The sequence below is a fragment of the Suricata suricatta genome, chromosome 10 (genome assembly GCF_006229205.1).
Source record: "Suricata suricatta isolate VVHF042 chromosome 10, meerkat_22Aug2017_6uvM2_HiC, whole genome shotgun sequence".
Lineage (NCBI taxonomy): Eukaryota > Metazoa > Chordata > Mammalia > Carnivora > Herpestidae > Suricata > Suricata suricatta.
This window is the reverse complement of record NC_043709.1, coordinates 84,813,699-84,822,514: the sequence shown is the minus strand read 5'-3', so window position 1 is coordinate 84,822,514 and position 8,816 is coordinate 84,813,699.

The window sequence follows — 8,816 nt, the reverse complement described above, 5'->3', positions numbered from 1 at the left end:
CCCCCCCCCCCCCCCCCGGAGGCAACTGGAGAAAAAGTGGAAACAGCCACAAGGAAAGAACAAAAAAGGAAGAAAGGAGGGGTCTAATTTCCTTTAAGACTCTATAAACAGGTGGAGCACAGAGTCTGAAACTCTGCATCTCATTACCTGGAGATGGCTCTGGTGGGAAGAGCAAATCCCCAGGAGCAGAGAACGAGGTCCTAGAGGTCCTTAGGCCACACTGAGAAAGGCAGTTCCTCTACTGGAACAACACTGGGTAGAGGCTGACAGGTTTGGCAGGCTCAGGGAGAGGAACACCTGGCTGCTGCTGGAAGCATGTCACTTGCACTGGCCGCCCTCTGCCGGCTCTCTGGAAGCACATCATCTGCTCCAGCCGCAGCTGCCTCCCAGAAACACACCAGAGGCTGTTGTCCCATAAAAAGCCTAGTCCTTCGTTCTCCTGCGCTACGTCCCTGGCCCATCCTGTCCAGACCAGGGAACCTCGCCGGAGAGCGCTCCCACTAAAGTCCTTTTACATTTATTTCTGACTGTAATAAAGGGTGCTCTGATCTCTTTTCCCAGTCTCTTGGTATCGTAACTCTTTTACTCCACCGATTTTAACCTTACAGAGGCTGTTCAGCCACCCCACAGGCAAAGGTCCCAGCAGACCCCAGAGAAGAAACCACATTTTCTGGTGCTGAACAAGGACAAGGGTGAAGCCCGGTGCCAGATGTGTGTTAGAATTTTCCATCATCCCCGAAATGCTGCTGCTACATCATCTCGTGAAATTTTTCTGAGCAGGCGGGCACCAACCGCAGTCTCTGGACATGGGCAGCAGCATGGTCCAGGAACATTCCTAGGTGCAGCCTGCAACAGGCTGTTGCTCACTGAGACCCTCCCAAAGAGGAGCAGAAGGGGTCAAAGCCACTGTTCCCTAGAAGTAAGGAGTCGGGAAAACAACCACGTCTGAGCTAAAACTCAGGAAGCAGGAACACCTGGCAACCTGTCGCCTTGGTCACAGGCTGTGTAGAAGCAGGAGTGGAAGGAAGCTGGAAACAAAGTATGGGTATGCGATTGCTGGTCCGGTAGAACAGAGTTCCCACACTAGCAACTGGCAAGGTGGGTGATTGCATTTTCACCCATCCTGCGCTTGTGCATACAGGGGCCACAACAATCTACCCCGTCAGCTAAGAAGCGCCATCTAGTGGAGATTGGAGCTGTTACACTAAGACCCGCACAACTGGGCCAACCTCCTTGTTGAGGAACACAAGTCTCTCTGCCTGCTCACTTAGGGCCCCTACGTGCTTCTTCCTAAGATTTCTAGGGGGAAGCAATGTAATTTCAATTTTATTTCAGTGTGTTTGCTGGTCCACCTCTTCAATTTTATTTCTTTTTAGTTTCTTTTCTTTTTCTTGCATACAAAAAGAAAAAATTATTTTTATTCTCCTTTTTGTTAAAAATATTCTTCCTTAATTTTTTGCCTACAATATTTTTTACTTCGTAAAATTTTCAAATGCTATTTTAATTCCATCATTTCATTTTATTCTGTTTAATTGTATTCATTTTTCAAATTTTCAAACGTTTTCCTTTATCTTTTTTTCTCTTCTCTTATCTTTCCCTTTTTTCCCCTAATCTATAAAGCTCCTTTCAACAACCAAAACAAAACACACCAAAGATCTAGCATCATTTATTTGATATATTTTGTGTGTTGTTTTTAATTTTTTAATTTCATTTATTACCTTATTAATTCCTTTTCTCCTTCAAAACGACACAACAAAGAAATTCACCCCAAAAGAAAGAGCAGGAAGAAATGACAGCCAGGGACATAGTCAACACAGATACAAGCAAGATGCCTGAACCAGAATTTAGAATCACAATAATAACAATATGAGTTAGGATTGAAAATAAATTAGAATCCCTTTTTGTGGAGATAAAGGAAGTAAAAATCAGTCAGGATACAATAAAATATGCTATAACTGAGCTGCAGTCTCAAATGTATGTCACGGTGGCAAGAATGGATGAGGTATCGCATGAATGAGTGATATAGAGGAGAGTTCTTTTGTTTCATTATTTTGGCTAGCTTTCTCTCTCCTGTAAGTTTTAAAAGGTCTTTATGCACTGTGCACCTCTTAGTATTGCTCTATTAAAAGAGGCTCATTAACTGTCCAGGGCCCATCCATTCATGAAGTGTTCTTTTAATGGTGTCTCTCGATTTCTCCTGTTGTGCCTTTGGTTATTTTATTCCCCTACTCAGTGATATTTGAGACTCTCCACCATGTATACTTTGGATTCTTTCCTGAGGTAGCCCTGAAAAGGAAAACAGACAGAAAAACAGGGAACAAAAACACGCAAACGCACAGACAAATCAAACAAACAAACAAACCAAAAGGGGAAAGAAAAACAAGAAAAAGGGAAAGAAAAAAAAAAGAAAAGGGGGATAGAAATAACAAAAGACAAAGGACAGTCTAAAAGCATAAAACCAGTGGAGGAGAGAGATAAGAATGAGGTAAGGGAAAATATATCTGGATGGCAAGATTTGATCTAATTATGGCAGTGCATCAATGTTGGGCTTTCCCAGACTCCAGGGGGGAAAAGGAAAAAAGAATGGAAGGAAAAAGGCTGCTCTCCAGTGTGGATGGGCGTGGTTTGGTGTAGGTAGGTCAGGTCTCAGGAGCTGCTCTCTGAAGCCCCGCCTTGCTGGTTGTGGGGAAAGGAGTGGTGGCTCCCAAAGCCATTCTCAAACCAAGCATTGCAAGCCAATCTTTTGAGCCCGATCTCCCTGTGCCGTGGGCGGGCCAAATTGTTTTTTCCAAGCCCTGCCTTGTTTCCAAATCCTAGTCCATGCACTTTAATGCTACCGCCCTAGATAAGATGTACTCTTGCAGGTGGGTGGCTTTCTAACCAGGATTGAGTAAGGCGACTGGGGAACAGCTTTCTTTTGGCTCTGCCTGATATCTGTGCACCACAGAGCCCAAGGAAAAATGCCCTAACTAAAGGGAACAAATTTCTCTCCCCACACCCAGCGGTTATATAAAGGATGATAATATCCTTCACTGTTCCAGACCGAGGTTTTTCTCTTCTCTAGAAACCACTAAATGAGCGTTTTTAGTCTGTCTCTTCCCCTCATCTCTCCATGACTCTGTGTGGCTCAGCTCACTCCCCCAGCTCTGTGCTGGGCTGGGGCTCCCTCCCCTCAGAGCCTCCAGCCCTGGCCCATTTTTATTTCCTCAGTTTGCACTCACTCAGGCACCTGTGAGCCTGTCTTCTTTGTGGACTCTGTGTATTTTCCTCCCACTCTTGCAGATCAGAGTATTGTAGATTCAGTCCTTCTCAGTTTGATAGATGCGGGTGGTGTCTTAACACCTATTCTCTTCAAGCTGTTTCAAAAAACAGAATAGAAAGGAAAACTTCTAAACTCATTCTATGAAGCCAGCATTACCTTTATTCAAAAACCAAAGACTCCAAAAAGTAGAACTACAGACCAATTTTCCTAATGTGCCAGGATGCAAAAATCATCAACAAGGTACTAAGCAACCATATCCAACAATATATTAAAACAATTACACACCAAATTCAAGTGGTATTTATACCTGGGATGCAGGGCTGATTCAATATCCACAAAAGAAACAATGTGATTCATCACATCAATAAGAGGAAGGACAAGAACCACAGGATCTTCTCAATAGATCCTAAAGAAAGCATTTGACAAAAAACAGCAACCTTTCTTGGCAAAACACTCAAGAAAGTAGGAATAGAAGGATTATACCTTGAGATCACAAAAACCACATATGAAAGATCCACTGCTAATATGGTCCTTAATGGGAAAAATTGATACCTTTCCCCTAAGGTCAGGGACAAGACAGAGATGTCCACTCTTGCCAGTGGTATTCAACAGTGTCTTGGAAGTCTTAGTATCAGCAACCAGACAACACAAAGAAATAAAAGACCTCCAAGTCAGCTAGGAGGAGGTCAATTGTTCATTTTTCACAGATGACAGGATAACTTATATGGAAAAGCCAAAAGAGTCTCCCCAAAAAACCCTGCTAGAACTGATCCATGAATTCAGCAGCGGCAGGATATTAAATTAATTCAAAGATATAAAATACATTTCTATACAGCAACAATGAAACAATAGACAGAGAAATCAAGGAAGCGATCCCATTTACAATTGCACCAAAACCTATAAAATACCTAGAAATAAATCAAACCAAAGAGGTGAAAAATCTATACACTGTAAACTGTAAAGGCTTATGAAAGAAATTGAAGAAGGCACAAAAGAATGGAAAAATGTGCCATGTTCCTGGATAGGAAGAAAAATATTATTAAAATGTCAATATTACCCAAAGCAAGCTACATATTCAATGAAATCCCTATCAAATTATTCACAGAGCTAGAACAAACTCCTAAAAGCTGTATGGGACCAGAAAAGACCCAGAGTACCCAAAGAATCTTGAAAAAGAAAAAAAAACAACAATCAAACCTGGAGGCATTACAATCCCAGACTTCAATCTCTATTTCAAAGCTGTAATCAAGACAGTATGGTAGTGGCATAAAAAGATACAGAGCAATGGAACAGAATAGAGAACCCAGAAATAGACCCACAAACATATGGGCAACTAATCTTTGACAAAGCAGGAAAGAATATCCAATGAAATAAACACAGTCTTTTCAGCAAATGGTGCTGGGAATACTGAACACTGTCATACAAAAAAAAAAAAAAGAAGAAGAAGAAGAAGAAGAATCTGGACCACTTTCTTACACCATAAATAAAAACAAACTCAAAATGAATGAAAAACCTAAACATAAGACAGGACACCATTAAAATCTTCAAGGAGAAAGCAGACAGAAACCTCTTTGACCTGGGCTGCAGCAACTTCTTACTCAATATGTCTCCAGAGGTAAGGGAAACAAAAGCAAAAATGAACTATTGGGACCTCATCAAAGTAAAAACTTCTGTACAGTGAAGGAAACAATCAGCTAAACTAAAAGACAACTGACAGAATGGGAGAAGACATTTGCAAATGACATATCAGATAAAGGGTTGGTATCCAAAATCTACAAAGAACTTATCAAACTCAACGCCCAAAAAACAAATAATCCAGTGAGGAAATGGGCAAAAGACATGAATAGACACTTCTCCAAAAAGGACATCCAGTTGGCCAACTGACACATGAAATATGCTCAACATCACTCATCTTCAGAAAAACACAAATCAAAACCAAAATGAAATACCACCTCACACCTTTCAGAATGGCTAATGTTAACAACTCAGGCAACAACAGATGTGGGCGAGGATGGGGAGAGAGAGGATCTCTTATGCACTGCTGCTGGAAATACAAACTGGTGCAGCCATTCTGGAAAACAGTATGGAGATTTATCAAAAAATTAAAAATAGAACTACCCTATGACCAAGCAATAGTACTACTAAATATTTAACCAAAGGATACAGGGATGTTGTTTCAAAGGAGCACAGGCACATCAATGTTTACAGCAGCACTGACAACAATAGCCGAAGTATGGAAAGAGCCCAAATGTCCACTGATGGATGAATGGATAAAGAAAGTGTGGTATACACACACACACACACACACACACACACACACACACACACACACACACACACTAGAGTATTACTCGGCAATCAAAAAGAATAAAATTTTGCCATTTGTAGCTATGTGGATGGAACTAGAGGGTATTATGCTAAATGAAATTAGTCAGCCAGAGAAAGAATAAGACTTCATTAAATTGAGGATACTAAGATACAAAAGAGGTGAACATTAGGGAAGTAAAGCAAAAATACTATAAATATAGGGAGGAAGACAAAATCATAAGAGAGTGTTAAATATGGAGAACAAACAGAGGGTTACTAGAGGGACTGTGGGAAGGGAGATTGGCTAAATGGGTAAAGGGAATTGGGGAATCTGCTCCTGAAACCATTCTTGCAATATATGCTAAAAAGTTGGTTGTAAATTTAAAAAATAATAATAAAAATAAATAAATTTAAAAAATTGATTTAAATTTTAAAAATTAAAACTTCAAGTTTCCTTAAAAATAATTGATGTAGTGTGCAGTCATCTGGTCTCTCTTTAAAGTTTTTGAAAGTTTTTGAAGGATGAAAATGCCCAAATTTCCAGGACAGAAGGCTAAAACTCCAACTTCAATCCCCTCCGCTGCAACCTCTATAACTTTCTCAAATACTATCATCAAAATAGCAATCGTTTGACTAAGAGAAAGTACAACCCTCAGGCTTAGTATGACTAATATGTCCTCCCCACTCCCTATCAGGCCATCATATGAAGTAAGGGAAAGAGAATTTGCAGCACCCCTGACCCACAATACTTATTCCAGGGGAGCCCTTGAGGACCAGGCAGACTCCAGCATCGGCACAGCAGGCATTTTACGAAAGTGGACAGCATGACAAATCTTAGCACAGTGACTGGTTTGGAAAATCTAGGAACAGGAGGGCAGCCAGGGCCCACACTTCCCTCTCTAACCAAAATTCAGTTTCCAAGCCTAAGCCCCTCCTCTTGTGTTCCCAATTCCAAAGTTTTCAGATCTTCCATAGGCTCATCTGAGGCCAGACACCTATCATCCATCATCTAAGGCCAGTACTTTTCAAACTGGAAAGAGTGTATAGATCACTTGGGAGCCTGTTACAAATGTAGATTCTGATTCAGTAGGTCTGGGTGGGGCCTGAGCATCTGCATTTCTAACAAGCTCCCAGGTGACAGCCACACTGCTGGTCCGTGGACTGTACTTCAAGGAGCAAGAATCTAGATGAGCATAGCAGTTGACACAACTGTGTCCCATGAAGAGTCTATCTGTTCACATCCTTCTGGTCAGTCTATCCTCCACATGACCATGGGAATCATATCTCATCCCTTCCTGACTCAGGAATCTCGCTCCTGAGCACAATACACAGTACAAACCTGTCCCATAATTTCCCTTCAAATGTGAAGCAGCACATCCCTCACAAGTCTGCTTCTTTCATGAGTTGGAATCGCTGTCCCGTTTCTTTTCCAAATCACGTAACGATCTTTTATTTCCAAATTTCTCCACAGGCACCCACCTCCAGGAAGTGTCTCTTGACCAATAAATCTTTCTCAGTTTCTAGTCATACCTTCCTTTCCAAAGTAATAACGCCTTCATCCCTATCTAGTTCACAATTCCTCCTATTTCAGTCTTTGTTTCTACCCATTTGGGGGAAAACTTCTCTCTCCCCTATGAATCTTACATGCTCTGACAAAATTTTTGCACTAGTCTCTCAAAAAAGCATCTAAAGGAGTTGATAAATATATGAGGCTTTAGCAGTCTTCCTTGGAGGCACCTGTTCCCTGTAGGGAAAATGAGAAATTCCACAAGGAAGAAAGGAGCTTCCCATCCCTCCCTCCCAGAGCAGGCCCCATACATAAGTACAGTTGAAAACCATTGGCCCTTCTAGGCCAACCATAAAACTGACTGTTCAAGAAACATACCTGCTGTGCCCACGGTGAAGCCAGTGTCCTCTTCAGTGATTCCCTGAAGTCAGGTAGAGCAGGTTGGGTCTTCTATCAATTTCACTATTGCCAGCCCCTCCCCACATCCCATGGAAATAGATGAACCAGGAGCAGGAGAGATCATGTCAGGCACTCTCCTGCCCAGGGCTATATTTTCCCTGCTGCTCCTTGAATGAACAAAACTGTTACTGTTGGGTCTAGAGGAAGGAGAGAACCTACTCTTTGACCTGAACAAGACTCCACTATGATGAAACAGACAGGACTGTTACCATAACTCAGCAGAGCCACACAAAAACAAAACTAGAAGTGCCTGTATATAGTTCTAGACGCTGGGTATACCTCCACATAGAGTTCTAGATATAGTTCTGGATGGAAACAAATGTTGTTTGTCAAGGAAGTCTTCCAAAAGATAGTATTAAAGGAGTAGCATGGTGGTAGCCTGAAAGGAGGTGAATTTTCAGTACCAAGAAATGTGTAAGGCTTAATTCAATTTAACATGAATTTATTATATATTCATTATGTTCTTGGCCCCCAGCTGGATGATCAGGAAGAAGGAACAAGATACACTCTTCCAGAGTCCTGCTCCGGCTGGTACAGGGCTCCCTGAAGGGGTAGCGGTGTCAGTGAAAATCCACGCAGTTTCTTTCTTTCTTGGTCACCAACCTGGCATCATCTCTATCTCTTTGGCATCTCTCTGGCATCTGTCTGGTATCTCGATCTTGCCAGATTTTGTGCTTTTACTTATAGACTTATGGCATCAAAAAGTGGAATTTTTACAAATAATTCTCAGTGATTAAGATGCTTTGAAAAGGATGCAGAAACAGGTTTTACAGAGGCATTTTTGCAGAACTACTCTAATTACAATGAGGTAATTTACACATCATTGGATAACAGGATATTCTCAGTGAAAAGCAGATAACATACACATTTGTTTGAACTGGTAGTAAATCTTACAACTAAGAAGATAGCAGGATGTTTTCAGTGAGAAGCAGATACCAAACACATTTTATAACAATTACGCTAAGATTCAGGCAAAGCAAGGCTAGGAGGCATTCTGTATGGCTCACAAGAGGAAGAATGTATTCAGGATGGTTAGTAAATAAACCTTTTGTCAACCTTGTTCTTTGATGTTGAAGGTGTAAGCACCATAGGCGCCCTAGATGAGCCAGCCTTTGCATATGAGTTTAAGTTGTAACTACTCTCACCCATCCTCACAATGGGCACATGACACAGGGAGATTGAGTCAAAAGAATGGCTTGCAACAGTTGGTTTGAGAAGGGCTTGGGGAGTCACCATTCCTTTCCCTCCAATCACTAAGGTGGGTCATCAGAGAGCAGCCCC